Raw genomic sequence first — 22,603 nt, forward strand, 5'->3', positions numbered from 1 at the left:
GCGTCCAATTTATCCATTAATTTAGTCAATAAGATCCCACGTTGACTCAGGAAATAGGAACAGGAACAGGAATCGGAAACGGAGTTTTACAAAATACATAATTAATTTACTTAAAATTAAACAAAAACCTAACGTTCAATCCAGGAATATCCGTTACAACCTCCAAACAGAAATATTAATAGAAAATTAAATAGATTTTTTTATTTAAATATTCATATTCAAGATTATTCAATCGAAATTAAATAATTCATAAAGAAATTGTGACGTGTAAAATTGAATTTAATTTTACAGCGTTACACACTCCCTTCCTTAGCAAAGACCAAGGGTCTTTAAAGCTAAAGAATACAAATTTTAAAGAACATAAAATAATAAGAAGATTTATCTAGAATTCAGTATTAAATTAATAAGAAAATTTATAAACATATTGAATTTACTTTATAACCGATATTCCTTAACTGATTGTAAGATATCATTATTATAAATAGTGAAATTAATTATTATAACTAATCATAAATCTGAAAATTGACATGTTTTAATTATTGATGAGGTAGGAAGAAACAGAAAGAAACAAAGAATTTAGAAAAGACATAAATATAACATTTATTACAATAAAATATATGATATATTCTTATTAAGGTATCATTTAATGCTAATTTATAATACTGAAGAATTATCATTTATCACATAAGTCTTTTCTTTTGTAATAATAATAAACATAATTAATCTTTACATTATTAATTAAACATGATAACAGAAAATTGGGAATACATTATTCTTAATGAATAATAAAAAAATAATACTAAGGATCAAAATTAAAGTAAAATAGAATGAAGCAATATATTTTGCTTGTAATGGAATGAACAACAAAATATGACTGATATAGAATAATTAAATAAACAAGAGAAATAAAAAAATATAGTTAGAATTTTAACTCAAAAGAAGTCAAGCCTTATTGTCCACGTTTTCTTTTGTGAGCATCACTACAGTTAGGACATTGGTTGATACGATAGTTCGGTAATCCACATCCAAAACAAAAAATATTGAATTTAATTTGATCACAGTTGTCATAAAAATGGTCAATTGCTTTACAATTCCAACAACCCTGTCTCAAATCAGCTTTCAACCAATTCAAAGTTGATGACTTTAAATTAGCAGGAGCAGATACTTTGGAATTCAAAAGTGAGGGAATCGTTTCATTATCTTTAGACTCATTAGGACGATATCGTTTCTGGACATGATGTCCATTTTCTTGGTCGGAATCACTTCTGGGAGAATTAACTTTATTTTTCGAAGAAGAGATTACTTTTGGTATTGTTCCAACATAAGGTTCATTTTTAGAAGCAGTATTTACTTTGGTGTTTGGTCTATTATTGGGTCTGAATGGCTCATGATCTTGAAGTAAGATTTGAGTTCCGACGGTTCTAGTACGAGGTGAAACTTGAGTGATAACGTGTCGTTTTACTGGAGGGTCATTCAAAGTTTCTGAAAAATCAACATTATTCACTTGAACATCAATATCTTTCATTTGAACATTGGACTGGGTCGAAACATTAGTAGTTTTGACAATGTTCAAGGAAGGTACAAGATTGTCATCAGAAGTATAAGTCGTTTCAGTTTGAATCGAAACATCAAACTTTAATGGGGAATAAGTTAGTTTAACCGATGGTGTAGATATAAAATCAGTTTGAGTCATAATTTCCTTTTGATTAACAATAGTTTGAGTAGAAATACTCTGAATCAATATTGGGTTTGTTTCAGTTGAAACATTAATTAGAAGGGGAGGAACAGAAGGTACAGCAAAATTTATTTTAACAATTTCTTCGATGGGATCAGTTTGAGTGGAATTATTACATGATGCAGGGAATTCTTTAATATGAGATGAATTTCCTTTAATATTACGAAGTTCATCTTCTGCGTCAAATGCTTCTAAAAGTGATGGTATGAAATTTTTATGTTTGTTTCCTATAGTCTGCAGAATATTGCTGTACGGCTTGATGTAAATCCATCCAGGGTGAGCTTTGCTTCTAGCTGTGTCTTCTTCTGTCCATTCTGCAGCAATACGTTCTCCGTCATTTTTCTTTTTAATTAAATCTTCTAATTGTTCTTGTAATGAAACAGCTTGTTTTAATATGACATCATATTCTTTTAACAACTCATTATATTGATCAACAATATTGTTGTAATCTTTGACATCAACTGTTTTCGGCATTATTTGAATGACAAACAAAAATCTACAACAAAAAAAAAATATCCAAAAGAAAAATATAATAAATTGCAGATTTAAACAGATGAAACAAAGGGTTTTATATATTCAACATGAGTTTTGGTGACGAATTCATCTTCAAGAGTGCTAATTTCATAAACAATGGGTGATAATACTTTAGAAACTTTAAACGGTCCATCATATTTTGGGTTTAGTTTAGCGGCAATATGTTTTACTTTAGAAGAAAGGGTTCTATTACGAATTAATACAAGGTCACCAACTTTAAATTGCAAATTCCTCCTATGGGAATTATATGACTTTGATTGTTTTTGAAATGCTAAATCAAGATTTTTAATAATCCAATCTTTAGTTATTTGTATTTTCTTCATGCGTTCATTCCATAATTCAATAGATTTAAGGTCAATATCAACATTATTTGGGGTTTTATTTTTACAAAGAGAGTTAATCGGTGGAGGGTCTCTTCCTAAATTCAAAAAAGCGGGAGAAGTTTTTAAAGTGTCATGAAAAGAAGTGTTATATGCAAAACGAAAATCAGAAAGGTGTTCATCCCAAGTACGATGATCTTCTTTAATAAAAGAAACAATCATGGTTTTCAAAACTCTATTTACTCGCTCAACGGGATTTGCTTGGGGATGATAAGGGGGAGATGTTGAATGAACAATATTAAATTCCAAAGTTAATGATTTAATAACATTATTTATAAATTCGGTACCATTATCTGTGTGAAGAACTTTAGGTGTTCCCCATCGATTTACAATTAATTCTACAAAGGAATCTCTGATCTTTTTACCATTTGCTGACCTTAAAGGCACTACTTCAATCCATTTCGTAAATAAATCTTGCATAACTAAAATATATTGAAAACCAGACTTACTTCTAGGCAAAGGACCAATAATATCAGCCGCGACAATTTGCCAAGGTTCATCAATATTTCGATTTCCCATCATACCACAAGGAGCTTTTTGTTCTACTTTACATTTCTGACAGATTTCACACCTTTTTACATAATCAGAAACATCTTTATAACAACCAGGCCAAAAATAGTTTAATGCAATTTTCTTATAGGTCTTATCAATTCCAAAATGAGCAGATTGAGGATCGTTATGACATTCAAAAAGGATTATCTTACGAGAATCATCATCGGGAACTAATTTCCAAGCATTTAAATCTTTTACCAATGTAGAAATTAAGGGATCGGGTCTATAATGGTATAACTTATCATCAATTATTTTCCAAGTAGGAAATTTATCAGGGAAATTTTTAACAGACATAAATCTACGAATATACCAAGAGATATTAGGGGTCTGAATTAAATTAATTTGTTCTTTCGGAGTTTCAAACATTCTAGAAAGGGCATCGGGGACATGATTAGAACTTCCTTTTCTATAAATAATATCAAAATCATATTCTGAAAGAGCAAGTGACCATCTAGCCAATCGACCTGTAGGGTTTTTGAGGTTATGAAGCCATTTCAAACTCGCATGATCTGTTACCACAGTAAAATGATATCCTTCTAAATATTCTCTAAATTTTTTGATAGCCCATATAATGACAAGACATTCTAATTCAGTTATAGTATAATTACGTTCAGCATCCAAAAGTGATCTACTGGCATAAGCTATGACATGTTCGACATTATTTATTTTTTGAATTAAAACTGCACCAAGACCAGATGTACTTGCATCAGTTTGAAGTTCGAAAGGGACATTAAAATCAGGACAAGACAAAATTGGGGATTCTATTAAATACTTTTTAAGTTTTTCAAAAGCAGAGTTTTGGTCATCAGTCCAAATCCAAGATTGGTTTTTACGTAACAATAAGGTTAATGGAGAAACTATAGTTGAAAAATTCTGAATAAACCTACGATACCAGGAAGCCATTCCCAAGAATCTCCTTAATTCTTTGATGTTTTTTGGAATAGGAAATTCTACAATAGAGATAATTTTATCTGGATCTGTCGATAAACCATGATCATTAATCACATATCCTAAATATTTTACTTCAGAGCAACAAAATTCACTTTTCTTCAAATTTATTGACAAATTTGCTTCCAAAATTTTCTTAATTACTTTATCGAGCCATTCTAAATGTTTATCAAAAGTTTCTGTGATGATGATAAAATCATCAAGATAAGTAAAAACATTTGGTTCCATATCAGGTCCAATCAGAGAGTCAATAAGTCGTTGGAATGTGGCAGGGGCATTAGTTAGGCCAAAAGGCATTCTAGTGAATTGGAATAAACCACGTCCAGGGACTGTAAAGGCTGTCTTTTCACGACTATTAGGATCCAAAGGAATATTAAGAAAACCTTTATTAATATCTAACTTTGAAATATATTTAGCTTTTCTTAATTTCTGTAATATAGAATCAATTTTCGGAAGAGGATAAGCATCCTTTTTCGTTAATTTATTCACGACTCTAAAATCCAAACATAAGCGATAAGTTCCATCAGGTTTTCTTATCATCACAATAGGTGATGACCAACTACTGTTCGAAGGTTCAATAATATCATATTTTAACAAAATGTCGACTTCAGAATTCACAGATTCTTGTAATTTTGGAGAATAGGAATAATATCTTTGTTTCACAGGTTTGTTATCACCAGTGTCAATCTCATGTTCAATTAGTTTAGTTAATCCAGGCATACCATCATTTTCAGGAATAGTCTTAAGAAATTCATTTAATCTATCAATTTGTTCAATTGTCAATTCTAATAAACCACAACACATATTGGGTTTCTTTTCTATTAATTCAAATTCAAAAATCTCATTAGGATTTTCATTAAAGAACCAACATTTCTTTCCATAATCAATACTCATATTAAATAACTTGAGGAAATCTAATCCGATAATAAAGTCAACAGGCAAAGAATTCAAAATTCTAAATTTCAACAGATGACATTTATTATTTAACTCTATAGGAGCACAAATTTCTTCGGAAACTGTTTCAATTACACTATTTGCTAATTGAACTTTACCATAATTCTTTTCTACAACAAATCCTAATTTCTTTTGCAAATCTTTATTAATTTTACCCATAAAAGAACGAGATGCACCACTATCAATGAGAGCTTTAATCGAATAATCAAAAATTTTAATAGTGACGTACAATAATGGGTACGAATCAGATAAATCATTAGAAACATAAGCAATTTCAGAAATATTAAAAATCGAAGATAAATCAAAATTTTTAATATCAATAAGAGGATTATCTATAATTACATCATTTGTTTGTTCATTAATCATTATGTCATTATTAGGGATTGTCTCAATATTTGCATTTTCAACCAATAATAATATAGGTTCTTTGTTTATATCAATATCTAAATTTTTAACTTGATTTTTAACGATGAAATCTATATTACTTTCAAGTTTATCAATTTCTTTTTTATCAACAAAATATTTATTGGAATCACAATAAATAGATATATCATGATCTTTTGGAATGTAAAGTCCATTAAATTCAGATAAATCCGTTGACATATTTAAACATTCTATTTCAATTAATTGATCAGATTGAATCATTTTATTTTTCTTTGTATTATTTGAGGGCATTTCATTGATATTAAGAGACGATTGAGCCCTAGGCAATGACTCTGACTCTAGTTTTTTGCACATTTAGGGCAATTAATTTTTGTCACATCTTTATGACCACATTTATAACAAAAAATTGTTCTAGGTTCTGTACAATCAGGAAACTTATGACCTTCTTTGTTACAATTGTAACAACGGAATTTCTTTAAGTTTTCATTAGAGAAAGTTGGTTTTCTTAATTTATCAGGAATTATTGGGGGAGGGTCAAGATTAGTTTTAGGAGTCTGAATTTGGTTATTTTTATTGGAATTATTAGATTCTTTAATAACCAAAAGAGAATCCAAAAGAGAGTCAATATCTAAATTATTTTCCTTAATCAAATTCAAAGATTCTTTATTATGTTGATTTCTTGATCTGGAAGGTTCTCTATAAGCCAAATCAGGAAGTAATGATTTTTCTGGAGTAGGAGGTGGTCTAAATACTCTACTCAACGAATGACTTTTTTCAATTGATTTAGCAATCTTTTCTAATTGGGAAATACTAACAAGATTCTGACGTGGAATAATCATTTGGAATCTAGGTAATAAGTTTCGATGAACGAAACTTAATTCCTCGTCAACCGATAATCTAGGGACAATTCTATCAAAAAGAGACAACATGCAAGTAATAAAATCTGAAACAGATTCTCTTTCTCCTTGGGTGCGTCGATAAACTTCTTGTCGCAATTCAAATTGGAAATCAGGATCTACAAATCTCGATTGAAATGAATAATGAAATTCTTCAAAATTTCTCCAAAGATGACGCGAACCTCTAAACCAGTTCAAAGCAACACCAGAAAGAAAGAAAGGTAAAACTTGTAATAAAACTTGATCAGAAACATGTATAATAGAACGACCTTCTATAATTTTCATTAGAAAAGCTTCAGGATCTTCAGATTTAGAACCATTAAACTTTAAATTCCATCTTCTCATTGTTTCTAAAGCTATAGTAGCTGGATTTTTATGTTCATAATGTCTATAAGAAGAATCATCGAAGCGAACTCGACGATGGTCAAAATTGGGATGTTCATAATTGTTACTATCAAATTGAGGTTTATTATTTTTCTCAGAAGAATAATAATGATTAGATTGGTCACGAATATTATTTCTTTGATCATAAGAATGTCTAAAATTGACATTTTCATAATCATTATGGGAATAATCAAAACGAGATTCATTTCGTTCGTCTGGGAAATCAAAATGATTCGATCTATCACGAACAGTATTTCGATCATTGTATGAGGGTCTAAAATCATTATTTTGTCGATCATAATAAGATCTAGAATCATTGTTTCCATGAAAGAAGTTTTGTTTATTTTGTTCAACTCGTGAATAAGAAGCATTATTTTTATTATATCTATTAAATTCGGGACCAAAATCAGGAGGAATCTCGGAACGATACATGAAATCTTGAGAATCTACATTATTTCTAGTAGAACGTATATTTGTTTTAGGTTCATATCTAGAAGAATCATGATTTCTTTCATTGACTATTTCTCTACGAGAATCAAAGTTTCTTGAGCGAGAATTATTTTTGAACGAAGGATTATGATTTTTAAAATAATTATGGGAAGGGTCATAATTATTCTCATTATTAAAATCTAACAAGTGATTAGATTTATAAGATTCTCTAACTCTATTTCGATCAAAATCTGGGGAAGAAGTTCTACTACTTATACCATCAAAAGTAATTAAATCATCATTATCAACTGGTGGATTAGTTGGATTTATATTTTGTTCATTATTGGGATCAATAGTATTTACTTCAATATGTTGATTGGATGCTTCATTAAATTGATCAATATTGGGATCATCAAGTTGATCATCGTTAGCATATTCAATCAATTCGTCATTTACTTCTTTGTCATAATTAGGGATTATAGGCAAGTCAATATTTTTCATTAATCTATTTCGTCTAGCTGCTATATTACCAACAGCAGTTAAGCCACGCTTTTTTTAATTCAGATGTCAATTCTTCTTTACTTAAATGGTTGACCCATTGGTCTAAATTGAATGGTTGGGGATTCATTTTGATTCAATGAATGTTTTGATAGTTTAAATGGAATAAGACAATAGAATATAATTAATTAAATTAATCAATTAGTTTTTCTTAATAAATTAAATTGCGCCGCCCCACGTTGGGCGCCAAAAATGTAACCCTTAAAAAAAAAAATTGTATTACTAAATGAAATATTTACTTTTAATACACGAGACCACCAGGTTAAGTAATAATCAATAAATAAATCTTTGAGATTAACTAATTAATATTACACGAGGCTACCAAACTAAGTAAAATCAATTATTATATTAATCTCAAAATTAAACAAATAATAAATTAATTTCAGGTTACACTGGCGTTGCAATAATAAATAGAATCAAAAATCAAAACTTAAATCATAATTTATTGTTGGGCGCCAGACTGAGTCAAATTAAAAAAAATAATAATAATAATGCAACGACTTTAAAGTTACTCGACTACTCAAAAACTAAACGGTAGAGAGGGGTGGTCTTTACAATAAAAATTAAGAAGAAAACTAATTATTTTAAATCGAAAGAAAAATTAATTTAGACACAAGATTTAAATATGATCACAAATTTTAATTAAATAATTCTAAATCACAAAAGTTTTAATACAAGAAATTAAATCAAAAACAATAATAATTTAAGTATTCATTTGTCTTACGGAATTCCAAGATTGAATTAACCAAATTATAAAATTAAATCGAAACAAAAAAAAATTATTCATTCATCCATTATACAAAAATCAAAATTTATCTAGGTTGGGTCAAAACAATATTTTAGGGAAATTCACAAAATAAAATTTTGTGGAAAATTCACAGAATATAAATAATTTAAGGAATGGTCTAAACACAATTAGGGAAAATATCAATATTGATAAAAATCACAAAAATCAATAAACATTGGGAAAATCATAAAAATTACAATTAAAACATGTCACAATGTTAATTTAATAATTAACATAAGAAAATTGAATAATAGAAAAGAATTCAGTAAAGGAAATCAATTACAAAATAAAAAAAATCAAAGATGGACACATAAAAAAATAACATCTATTAAATTAAATTAAAGAATCTAAAAAAAAAAATCTTTACTGAATTCTTTATTAAATAAAACTTCTTACCGAAATTAAAAGAATAATAGTCTTCCAAAAACACAAAAAAAAAAGGAAACTAAATTTAAATGATTTTTTTAAATTAAATGAATTTTAATCTTCACTTAGAGGCTGTTGACAAACGAATAAATGATTTTATGAAATTTTCTTCTTCGTGTTATTCGTTTCCATAGTGACGATCTTCATTTGTCGTCTGCTTCTTCCAAATCAACAACAACAGTATCGTAGTAATAAAATTGTGGACCCCAATTCTTGATTTCTTCTTACAAACTTCATATTTGTTTAATCCAGATGTTAAATTTATAAATAATTTATTAGACACTCCTCCATTATCCTCTAATACAGATCTTGATGTAGAAATCACAATAAAAAAAAACACAATGGGAATCAAATTCCAACATTTATATGTATCCCTTAGCACCAGGTTCGTATGACGATTTTAATGGGCCACCGGCATAGGAGCTTCGCGTATAGGAGACGGAAGGCTCAATAAATTCTACCGAGGATATAAATATAATCTTCTTAAAGATGCAAAAATCCAATATAAATAGGCAATAACACAATAGTTTGTTTAATAATTTCCAAAACAATATAAATCCTCGGGCCATGGAATAGAAGAAAATCAAAATTTGTTGAAGCGTTGTGATTGGTTGACACAGAATTCAGACGATATAAGGCGGTAAACTTGAAATGATTCAAAGAAATCTTGTAGAATAATATTGTCCATTAATAAATGAATTGCGTCCAATTTATCCATTAATTTAGTCAATAAGATCCCACGTTGACTCAGGAAATAGGAACAGGAACAGGAATCGGAAACGGAGTTTTACAAAATACATAATTAATTTACTTAAAATTAAACAAAAACCTAACGTTCAATCCAGGAATATCCGTTACAACCTCCAAACAGAAATATTAATAGAAAATTAAATAGATTTTTTTATTTAAATATTCATATTCAAGATTATTCAATCGAAATTAAATAATTCATAAAGAAATTGTGACGTGTAAAATTGAATTTAATTTTACAGCGTTACAATATATACATATATTGAAATATTTTAACACCGCGAATTTTTGTTAATTAATTAAAAACTGAATGATTGAATAATTCCAATATTAATTTATTATTTTACATTATTTTGAAATGTAGATTTTAATATCATTTATATTTTCCCGAGATTTTCCACACAAATTTGTACATATATGAGAAAAATTGTTTTATACGCAAATTAAAAAATAATAAAAATAATAAATTAATAAAATAATAAAAATAAATAAAAATAATAAAAATAAATAAAAATAACAAAATAATGAAAATAATAAAATTAAATAAAAGTAATAAAAATAAAATAATAAAAATTTATTTATCTCATCTAAATAATTATTTATTTCCAAAAAAAAAAAATTATTTAACATAAATAAAAATTTTATTTTAAAAATAATTTAAATTAAATTCAAAAATAAATTTTTATTTAGAAAAAAAAACAAAATAAAAATTTTGTTTAAAAAAATAAAAATTTAACTCAAGGATAAAAGTATAATTTTTTCTCTGAATGTAATTATTCAGTTTTTAATTTAAAATAATTAAATCGCTACTCGCTTTACGGCTTTAAAGAAACAAATTTTTTAAAAATTAAATTTTTTTTGCAAAAAAAAAAAAAAAAAAGTTAGAGAATTTTATAAGCTGGATAACACTGATAATTAACTGTATTATTATTGAGCAAAATGTTCCATTAAATTAAACCTATACTTAAGGTTAATAAAATTTATTATACTTAAAATCCAATTATGACCTAGTTGGAAAAAGGGGAGAAAAAAGAGAGTTTTGGGGGGGGGGGCAAAAAAAGAGATTCTATATACATTACACCGAAAACTGGTTGAAAATAAAATAGGTGAGAGTTTTACTCTGATTAGAATTGAATGGGGGCATTTATTAAATCCCCGTTGATCTTGGTTCAAACGTGTTGGGGGAAAGGGGTAATTCTTACCCATTAAAAGGATCAGGATTATAAATAGACCAAATAGTTCTTTAGATGAAAAGTTATTTTCAACTTCTCTTACACTTTTCTACTTCCAATTGTATTTACTCGCAAAAAAAAAAATATAGATAATTAGCCGTAATTGTTTAAAAATCATTTTTCATTAATAGTTTTTTTTTCTTATCAAAATTGTATTATTTTTCAATGAAATTTTTTTTACTAATTCAATTTTTGTTTAATAAATATATTAATAAAACAATGTAATATTTACCATTACGTTCCATTTTATTTGATTGGTGGGAATAAAAATTGACTCACCTGAAACAAACAAAAGAAATAATTTATTTAATATTTCAATAGTAATAATTTAGAAAATTAATAAATAATCACTAAAATATTGTTATTTAATTACAATTATTATTTATAATTAATTATAGAAATTATTAAATTTATTATTAATTAAATTATTATTATTTGTTTTTTTAATTATTTTTACTTGTATTTTAATTATTATTATTATTATTATTATTATTATTATTATTATTATTATTATTATTATTATTATTATTATTATTATTATTATTTTTATTGTATTATATAAGTAATTACATAAAAAATAATAATAATTACGGGACTTAAATGTCAAAGAATTAAATGACATTAAAAAAAAAAAGTGACGCCAAAGGCGTCAAAGAATAATACAGTTAGAGCTCCGTAACTAAAATAAAAAAAAAAAAGAGGAAAGAAATTTAACGAGTGAACCTTAGCCTTGATACGTTGGGAAGGATGCGTCGTAAAGAGGAATCTAATTTGAATAGAAATTTGCTTACAGATTTTACGTTTTTTCTTTCTTTTTTCTTTTTTTTGTAAAATAATCTCCGGTTTTCCTTGTTTATCACACTGTTGTGTGCCATAAAACTGATATAATGTTTACTTAAAGAAAAATTACAATACATTCTTTTCTAAATTACAAAATAAGCTGCTTTTTTTTTAATAATCGTGCCTAAAATTTAATTTCCAAATTGTTTTGCTCTATAATTAAAATTTTTTTTTTCTTCAATATTTTATTTCTTTTATAATTTATTTTCTTTTCTTCTTTTTTAAACAATATTCATTATTTTTACTTATTCCAATAATTTATTTTTCAAATTAAAGTTTTTTTAATAAACACTTTTTTGAGAAAAAAAAAAAAAATTATTGATATAATTGTAAAGCTGTTAATGACAATTAATATATTATGCATTGGGGGCGTGGGCGCAAAAAAAAAAAGTAATAAAATAAGAAGTATATATAAAAGTTTTTAATGAGCTGGCTAACAAGCTTTTAATCAGTTTTTATCGCCAAAGGCTTTCTAACATTTTAATCATATTATTGACTTTGAGATTTGAAGTACCGAAGTTGCTTCCACAGTTTCAGATTTAACGGTTTATAGTCCACCTCCCACTCCTCTAACTAAAACCTCAAAAACATATAAACTTTCCACTATTATGGCAGAAATTAACTGAAAATATCCCAATTTTCACACTTCAAAATAGGTATCATATATGTATAATCAATTTTAATTAACTATGATATTGTTGACTCTTCGAGATCTACTTGCATTTTAATCTACTATTAACATACACATTAAAACCATAAATAACCTACGTTTTATTTAATAATAATAATAATAATAATAATAATAATTAATAATATTATTTATCAATAATAATTATTTATTATTTATTGTAATTTATAATTTATTATTTATTAATAATAATAATTACTAATAATATTATTTATTAATAGTAATTATTATTATTATTATTATATTAGGTAGTATTAATTATTATTATTATTATAGTACATTAGTATTAATATTTATTTCCATTCATTGTTGATATAAAATATTTAAATAAAAATAAATATTTTAATTAAATTAAATAAGTAATTATTGCAAAAAAAAAAAATTTTTTTAGGATTAATATTGATAATTAATTCGAAGAAAATGTTTTTCAATTGTACGAATTGGTTTGATTTTGATTTCTCAGCATTCGCAATGAAATGGCACTTTTTTTTTATTGCTATTCAAGAGAAGATTTAACCCCTATGTATTAGTGATCGATAAAAAACACTTCGAAGAAAGTACCCTATATATATATATATATACTTTGTTTTATCGTATCTATAAGAAAGTAAATTTTTTTATGTAATTTTTACGTATTTAGAACGTAAAAGGTATTGCTAATGGAACCCATAAATCGTTGTGTGTGTGTGTGTGTAATTTAATATTTTTATAGCAATTAATTTAATGATAATGAATATATATTATAAACAATATTCATTAGTAAATGGGGAAATTATTATCGAATTTAGAAGAATTAATAAAAAAAAATTTTATTTTATTACAATTTTATTCTAAACTTATATTAAAATTTTATTCAGTTTTTTTTTTAATTAAAAAAACAAATAAAATTTTGTTTCGATTTTGACAATAATAAAAGTAAATTTTTTTCTAAACAGTATTTTTTAAATTTATTATTACTGATTAATTTATTTATTTTTTTTATTTATTATAAAAGTAAATTTTTTCCTAAATAGTATTTTTTTAATTTATTATTTATTTATTTTTATTTTTTTAAATAGTATTTTTTTTATTTGTTTATTTATTATAAAAATAAATTTTTTCCTAAATAGTATTTTTTTAATTTATTATTTATTTATTTTTATTTTTTTTATTTATTTTTTTTTATTTATTTGTTTATTTATTATAAAAATAAATTTTTTCCTAAATAGTATTTTTTTAATTTTACTTCGCGCTTAATTTTGAAAATAAAAAAAGGGTACATTTTTGTATGTAATGAAATTGAAAAAAAAGAATATATAATAAAGTAAATAGGCCATAAAAATGAAGTTTAGAATAAAAGAAGAGAATAAAAATGCAAATACAAGGGAAGAGTTTAAAAGCTTTCTTGATTTGCATATTTATATATATATATATATATATACGCACGCTGTAATTTTGTCAAGAGTTCAAAAATTGGTATATAGCCCTTTTTTTTCTCATGCACATAATAATAAAACGATTTTTTTGGATTTAGAAAAATCCACTATAAAAGACATAAATTCTATATTTATAAATCCACTTCTAAAAAAAAGGAAGGGAAAAGAATATCTCTTGACAGAAACGTGTAACTAGATTTCAAGTGTTTATCACTAGTCTCCTGACAATTATATATAAAGATGATTGACAACAATAAAAATGCATGAGCTTTATTCTGAAATTTTTTTTTTTTTTTTTTTTTTGACATATTCAAAAAGCTGATGTATATAATTGTATAAAATGCTTACTAGAGTGGACATGACAATTCATGCGAATATTTTTATATAGAGCATTGTTACACACACGCGAAATATATAAGGGAAAATCTCCAAGTTTCAGATTTTTCTAAATAATAAAACAAAAGTCACTTTTTTCCCTTCTTTTTATATAAATGGGGTAAAAAAAAAAGAAATATAATTCGAATTGTTTGCAACTGAATATCTTTTGAAAATATAATGGAAAATTGGCACCGGTTTTTAATTACGCTTGATAATTATATTTTTTTTTTCATTTCAAAATGTAGAGAGGAATAATTAATTTTTCAAAAGAGTATAATTATAATTAAACGTTATATAATATAATATCTATTATGGTAAAATGTTCCAAAAAAATGGAAAGAAATTTCTCTCTTTTATAAATGGATTTTCTATTTTGGTGATTAATTTTTTATTTTTTTTTTTTGTAATTATTTATTTTACATAAAAAAAGAAAATATTGAAAAGACAAAAAAAATAATAAATAATATTTTAAAATTTATTTCAATTTTTAAGTTAGATTTAAATAATACAAAAATTCGCGATTGCGCACAAATTATTATGCTAAAGAACAAAATTTTTATATATACTGTTTTAAAAAAAAAAGTTTTTTTCTGTCTACAATGGGAACAAAGTTTTCTTTGGAAAAACTTCATCACGAGTTATTCTACTCTCGTGATTTATGCTTATATATACCTTTTGGCGTACACACAAGCTTTTTTTTTCTTAACAAACAAAAAAAAAAAAGAAAAAAAATTCCAAGAGTCTAAATAAAAAGTTGAAATAAGCGTTTCCGAGTTAGTAAACAATCAGCACAAGAAAGAAACATTCAACGTCGAATATGAAAAGTTTTGCCGAGTTAGGTGTATGAAATCACTGCTTCAATAAGGTGCACAAAAGTTGAGAGAGAGAGAGAGAGAGAGAGAGAGAGAGAGAGATTTGAGGGAGAAGGGTGAAACTGTGTATGTATAGGCCAAATTCGCCAGGGGAGCTTTTGAAACTGGAAGGCGCCAAGTGGTCACGTTTATTTACCACAGCTGTGCCACTATATTTTGGACTTATACTTGCTAAGTCATATTGTGAAATACAGGTTATTTGTATATTTTAACATTTTCCGGATTAATATAATACACAACCCGCAAAATCGTTGTCCACAATTTTATTGCATGTAAATCCTCGTGTTTATTTTGAATAATAAACGAAAATTTACCAATGTTCGCGTACGATTTTCCCCAAGTTCAATATTGGAATAATTACAAACCAGTAAACAAAATTGAGAGGAAAATTTTTCGAGAAATATTGCTCTTGAAAATAAAAAAAAAAAATTACTTCTCAAAGAAAAATATTTGCTGTAACAATTTTTTGTATAATTATTTGTTAATTGGATTTTTTTTTCAATTCTATTCAGACAAAAAAGAAAACAATTTTTTAATTTTAATAAATAAATAAATAAATTTTCCATGTTCAATATTGAGATAATTACATAGTAAACAAAATTGAGAGCAAATTTTCGAGAAATATTGCTTTAAAAAAAAAAGAAAATAGTCGTCAAAGAAAAATATAATTTTTGTAATAATTTGTTAATTCGATTTTTTAATTCTATTCAGACAAGAGATTAACAAAAAAAAAGAATAAAAAAACAAATTTTTATTTTATTAATTTTAATAAATAAATAAATTTTCCATGTTCAATATTGAAAATAATTACATCACGGAGAAAAATCCATTTTTTATTGGATAACAGAGAATTTGTTGTATAACATCTATCTAAAATGATATATCAATCATCACCGTTGGTCACATTATCATTTTAAAATTTATATTTGAATTGGATATTGCATGCTTGTAGTAGGCCACCGTCATCAACCAAGTTGCTTCAGGCAACCAATTGAGAAGCATATACCGGTAAGTCATGTGACGCGCAAGCGCATTGTGTTAATTGCATATGGATGCCGCGCTTGTAATGACGGTTCATATCGTCGTGTCTCGTGAAAAGTGTTAATCGTGTTAATTATTATTGTGATAAAAAATGGATGAAAGCACAATAAAATTTCTACAAATCGTTGCACCGGAGCATGCCGACTTTTTAATCGAAACATTTCGAGGTAAGTTTTTATTATCCTTGATGAATATACAAATGTTTGACTCTAACCTCTAAACCTTACTGCACATGTTTTCTGGATCATCATTATTTCCCATATTTTATTTATTTATCATTGTATTTATTTTATGCATATTATTTGGTAGAAATTCTTTTTCTCAAAAATTTTCATTCACAAGAATTATGCTTTTCGTAAAAATAGCATTTAAGAAAGTTTTCATTCGAGTGACATGATATGTAAACAGTATGTCGTTATCAAATTATCGTGTGAGAGAAACAGCTTTATTTTCCCAAATTATTATTTTTGAATAAATTGATTTCCATACGATTTCTTATATATTCAACGCCATTATTATGTTTACATTATTCAGTAAAAAAAAACCATTTATTATCGTATCGTGTATGAAAGATATTTTTATTTAATTAAATCTATTTTTTCTAAATATTATTAAAAAAGGGATAGATATCCCACCAATCAAAATAGTTGTACTAACAAAATTAAAGGTAACTGTGCGCAAGAGAAATGGATGAGGCATTCAACGGAATGTATATATACTAGCTATCGAAATTTGTTACAGTATCCAACTTGAAAGTACCCAGATAGCACGGAAACTTGCAGCAAGCTTGCTTCAAGCTTGTCTGAGCTAGCGAAATGTCCCACCCAGGGCAAGCTTGCCGTGAAAGCTTGCTGTAAGCTTTCCAGGAAAGGTTGCTGCAATCTTGCCATGAAAGATTTCTACAAGATTGCTGCAAGCATACTAAGAATGATTGCGGCAAGCTTGCCGTGAAAGATTGCTGTAAGCTTGCTACGTAAGGTTGCAGGAGAATTTCAACAAGCTTCTGGAAAGGTTGCTGCAAGGTTGCAGAAAGCTTGCTGCAATTATTAAAAAATACATTTTAAATTAAAAAAAAATTATTTGTTTTTTTTAAATTTGAAAATCCTTGTGACGTTTATTATTATTAATTATGTCCTGTTTATTTTCATTTGGAAACTTAACAAGAAAATTTTCGAAACAAATTTGAGGGGACTGGGAATTGAACCCGGGTTCGACAGACACTAACCAAAGACCCTAACCGAGAACCTACTCGACCAACTATCAGAGTATAAAATATCTTGCTCTTAACCCTCGTTTTTCAACTGTTTTTCAACTCATAAAAACATTCGAGGGTTAAGAGCAAGATTTTTTTATTCTCTGATAGTTGGTCGAGTAGGTTCTCGGTTAGGGTCTTTGGTTAGTGTCTGTCGAAACCGGGTTCAATTCCCAGTCCCCTCAAATTTGTTTCGAAAATTTTCTCGTTAAGTTTCCAAATGAAAATAAACAGGGCATAATTAATAATAATAAGCGTCACAAGGATTTTCAAATTTAAAAAAAACAAATAATTTTTTTTTAATTTAAAATGTATTTTTTAATAATTGCAGCAAGCTTTCTGCAACCTTGCAGCAACCTTTCCAGAAGCTTGTTGAAATTCTCCTGCAACCTTACGTAGCAAGCTTACAGCAATCTTTCACGGCAATTAATATTCTTTAAATTTACCTCAAATGTATACTTTATATATATCAATCGATTCGTCTTGACGTAAGGAATACGATTTTATTATATATAACCTTAAATTTTTCTATTTAAAAATTTTTTCGATTAAAAAAAAATTTTTGGAAAAAAGACGATAACATTTTTTTTTGGTATTTTTCAAAATCCTTTGGTCAGATTTGAGATATTAATATGATAAATAAGCCTACCAAATTTTATCTAAATCCATTAAAACCTGTTAAAGTTATCTTCTAAACAAAAAAGGGATCCACACACACACATACATACATCCGGACAATTGATTAGGATCTCATATAACATGTTTCTATAAAGAAAAAAAAAATTGTTTCTGCCACTTTGAAAAGTTTTATAAACGAAAGGACTACAAAGCTTCCTCCACGAGGAAGCAAAATTGAGAGTAAATTTTCGAGAAATATTGTTTTAAAAAAATTAATTTTGTAAAAAATATTTGCAATAACAATTTTTGTTAATTGTCAACTAAAATAAATTTTTGTAATTCTATTCAAAGTACAGATTGACAAAAAAGTATTTAAAAGAAAAATAAATAAAAATTATTTTTATATAAATAAATAATTGCTAAATAAATAAAATTCTGTAAATTGACCCCAACATCGTAAAATGTTAGAAACAGTTAGAAAAATTGTTTTTAAAACGAAAAATGTCACTCTTTATACAAAATGACATTTTTCCCCCCAAAAAAAAAGTAGAAAAGTTTAAAGATTCTTTATCCACTTGAAATCGAACAGATCCTATATAAATGTGTGACAATGTCAGAATTGTTCGATAAAGCTATATTGGACAGAGACTAAGAGACATTTAATTGACAGAATAAAGGAGAATAGAAGTGACGTAAGAACTTAAAAGCACTGGACATAAATTTGACAAATTTTCTAATCCAACATTTTTCAAAATTGTTTTAAAAATAATTACAAAAAAAAAATCTAATTACAAATCTTATAAAAAAAAATTACAAGTTAAGGAGTATATTTTCAATAAAAATTTTTTTTTGCATAAAAATTCAAAAAATGTAAAATCGTTTTGAAAAATTGCTCCATGCACATTATAATAATATTATCTAATATTGTATTGTTGAAGAATTTTCTTGATGATAAAAAGACCGGTTATATATATATATATATATATATATATATATATATATATATATATATATATAATAAAACGAAAAGGTTCTCCATCTCCATTACTTTCTCTCCATTTAGTTTTCTAACCCTTTTGTCTTGTGTTACGTATATTTCAATATCTTTTCAACATCCGCAAAAGCACGTGTTGAAATTCACTAAAATTCAATGGTGCGTTAACCAAGTTCAAAAGAGATCTACTTCCACATCAATTTTCGACAAAAGTGTCAGAAGCGAGATTCCTTTTCTTTTTTTTTTTTTCAAGAGAAAAACCCCAACATATTCCTCATGTATAACCTCGGTGATATCAGACAGACAATAAAACTCTTATCATTTTTATATTTCTCCAGGAATCTGTCATCTTTCAACATTCCCTTCGTGTTTCACTCACAAAAATTTTCTACCTTTGATATATTTCTTTTTAAAATGCCCATTAGGATGCGAACAAAATATATATATATAAGGAAAAGGAAACAGAAATGTCACTAAAAGAAAAATTGAAGATTTTTTTTTTTCAAAATTAAAATTATTTTTTATTCACAAAATTAATAGCGTTAATTAGTGGAAATTTTGAATTTATAACATAATTAAATTAGAAACTGATTTTCGAAGTTTCTGAAATTACGAAATAAATCCCGAAGTGGTATTAAATTTGTCATTATAGATCGCAATAGACAAATTAATCCAGATTGTTTGAAAAGTAAATATCTGGAATTAGTCTGAGATTAGAAGGAGATTTAGATGTTTGGACTAAATTCCGATTGTTGAGGACTAAATTTTTTACAGAAATAGATTTTTTTAGATTATGCCAAAATCATTTACAAAAAATTTTTTTTTTTTTTAGGATTCCAACTGAATTCAAATTTTCGATTTCGTAAATAAAAACGGAAATTTTGGATTTTTATCCCAAATTTTTAACCAAATTATATCGCAAAGTACTTTTTTAGTGCGAATTTCAAAATTAACATAAAAGATTTTTAATTTTTTATCCCAAATTTTTAATTAAATTATCCCAAAGTATTTTTTTAGTTCCAATTTCAAAATTAACATAAAGATTTTGAATTTTCAATCTATAAATTTAGCTAAATTATTGCAAAGTATTTTTTTTAGTGCAAATTTCAAAATTAACCTCAATTAGTACACAGAAAAAATTTATTTGTTTCAAATAATCGGTTACTCAACTATTATCAAATAAATATTTACTTGGACCAAATAATTTTTTGTTTCAATTAAATAAATTGTATTTGGACCAATTATTTCTGGATTTGAAACAAATACCACTAATTGAAATAAATTAATAAATTAATAAATTAACAAAAAATTAATAAATAAATAAAAATTATTATTATCATTATTACCTATTAATTAAATTAATTCAAAAATTTTGGATTATTTTTCCCAAAACTTGAAACCAAATTATTGCAAAGTATTTTCTTTTAGTGCAAATTTCAAAGTACATAGAAAAATAAATAAATAAAAGTAAAATAAAAATAAATAAAAATAATATTTAAAAAAAAATAAATGAAAAAATAAAATAAATAAATAAAAATAATATTAAAAAAAAAAAAAATGAAAAAATAAAATAAATAAATAAAAATTATTAAATACAAATAAATATTTATTACAGTTAAGTAACCGATTATTTAAACCAAATAAATATTTATTACAGTCAACTAACCGATTATTTGAATCAAAAAAAATTTTTTTTCTCAGACTAATTTCTCCATTAAACGATTATTTTTTTGTAATTAGGCCGATAACATATTTATATAATTAACTTCTGATTATTAATTTGATTATAAAAATGCGGAAATAAATTAATGAGAACTAAAAGACAGGTTTCCCGTATAAATATATAGCAATTCGGCTTAAAGTGTCGACTGTTACCGGTAAAAAAAAAAAGATGTGTGCTCACTTCCGTAAAAAAAATATATATATATACATCTAGAATTCAGCCGGGATCGAGGTTTTTAATCACGGAAATGTCTCTCCGCGTCATAGCTCATGGGCAAATCTCTCGCGGCCACGTTTATTACAAGTAAAAAATAACAGGGCGACGTATCGAAGAATATATATATATATATATATTTCTTTCAAACTGACATGAATTTTTTTTTTCTACCAAACTAGAAGGAGAAAATGACAATTCTTTTTTTTCCATAACCAAAAAAAAAATTGATTTTCCATACACGATATTTATATTTTCATATTATATAAGCTTTTTCGATATATACAATAGTTGAATATATATATATATATATATATATATATGTATATCAAAAAATATTTTTCACCATCATATTTTTCGCGCTCGCGACGACGTTGTTAAGCCATCGAAAATTGCTGGAAAATTGGAGTGCGTCACTGGTCGTATTTTTCAGAATATCGAATAAGTACTCTCTCTCTCTCTCTTTCTCTCTTATTTAAATTTTTTTTTTTTTTTTTTTTTTTGAAATTTAACCAATTTACTATTTTATCGTACGGGGCAGTTGGTTTAATTTATGAAAGATATTTTAGCGCATATATTGTCTGAAAAAAATAATTTTTTGATATCATTTGCACATACACGAAATTGTTTTCATACGCTTTTTCATATTATATTTTGCATTTATTATATCCATACCATTCCAAATCGGAATCAATTAAAAAGTGTGGCTAATTTAAAAAGCGAGACGAATTTTTAATACTCGGATTTTTGAATTGTTAATTGAAGTTTAATTTAAACGAGAGAATATATTTCACATTATCATTGTTTTAATAATAATTTGAATATTTGAGAAATTTATTTATCTTTAGTTTCATTTTTTTTTTTTTTTTAATAATTTTAGTTATTTAATTGCCAATGTTAATTATTTAATTGATTATTTTAATTTTTTAATTGTAAATATTAATTATTCAATTATTATTAATAAAATAAAAGAGTAAAATAATTAGTATAATAATTATTATTACAATTATAATAATAATAATAATAATAATAATAATAATAATAATAATTTTTCCTACTAATAATTAATATTATTATTATTACAATTATAATAATAATAATAATAATAATAATAATAATAATAATAATAATAATAATTTTTTCTACTAATAATTAATATTATTATAATTATTATCCTACTCTTTTGGTTATTTTTATAATAAAAATGAGGATATAAATTAATGAGAACTAAGAAAGGTTTTTTAAAAAATAATTTTTTTTAAATTAATAATTAAGTGACGATAAAATTAATCAATTAAAATTAATTAATTAATTAAAAGTTATAAAGATAAAAATATAATAGTAAAATTATAATAAAATTAATAAAATTAATAAAATGAAAAAATTAATAAATTTAAAAAATTAATAATTAATAAAAAAAAACAGTTAAAATTATTTGCTGTTGAATTTTTCATTAACTGTTAGCCATTTCCAGAAACGAAAGAAAAAAAGTAAAGAGAGTATTACAAAGATTTTCAAGCAAAAAGAATAAAGAAAAACATGGTAGAGCTTAATATAAAAATCTAAAAAAAAAAAATTGTGGTTACTATTATCATCATAATCATTACATGATAATACAAC

The 22,603-nt window shown here is 25.3% G+C and overlaps 2 protein-coding genes across 2 annotated transcripts in view; one reads left to right on the forward strand and one right to left on the reverse strand.

The window, feature by feature from the left end:
* The window catches only part of LOC127282067 (caldesmon-like), a 329,462-nt gene that overhangs the window by 199,586 nt on the left and 107,273 nt on the right, over positions 1-22,603 (reverse strand). The gene's annotated exons all lie outside the window — the stretch shown is intronic.
* Positions 16,268-22,603, forward strand: part of LOC127282074 (lachesin-like) — a 121,634-nt gene continuing 115,298 nt past the window's right edge. The window contains exon 1 of the mRNA XM_051306157.1: positions 16,268-16,350. The gene's annotated coding sequence lies outside the window, so the exon portion shown is untranslated. The remainder of the gene's footprint in view (positions 16,351-22,603) is intronic.

The sequence above is a fragment of the Leptopilina boulardi genome, unplaced genomic scaffold, assembly GCF_019393585.1.
Source record: "Leptopilina boulardi isolate dan_hultmark-lab unplaced genomic scaffold, ZJU_Lbou_2.1 LbouV2_278, whole genome shotgun sequence".
NCBI classification, from domain to species: Eukaryota; Metazoa; Arthropoda; class Insecta; order Hymenoptera; family Figitidae; genus Leptopilina; species Leptopilina boulardi.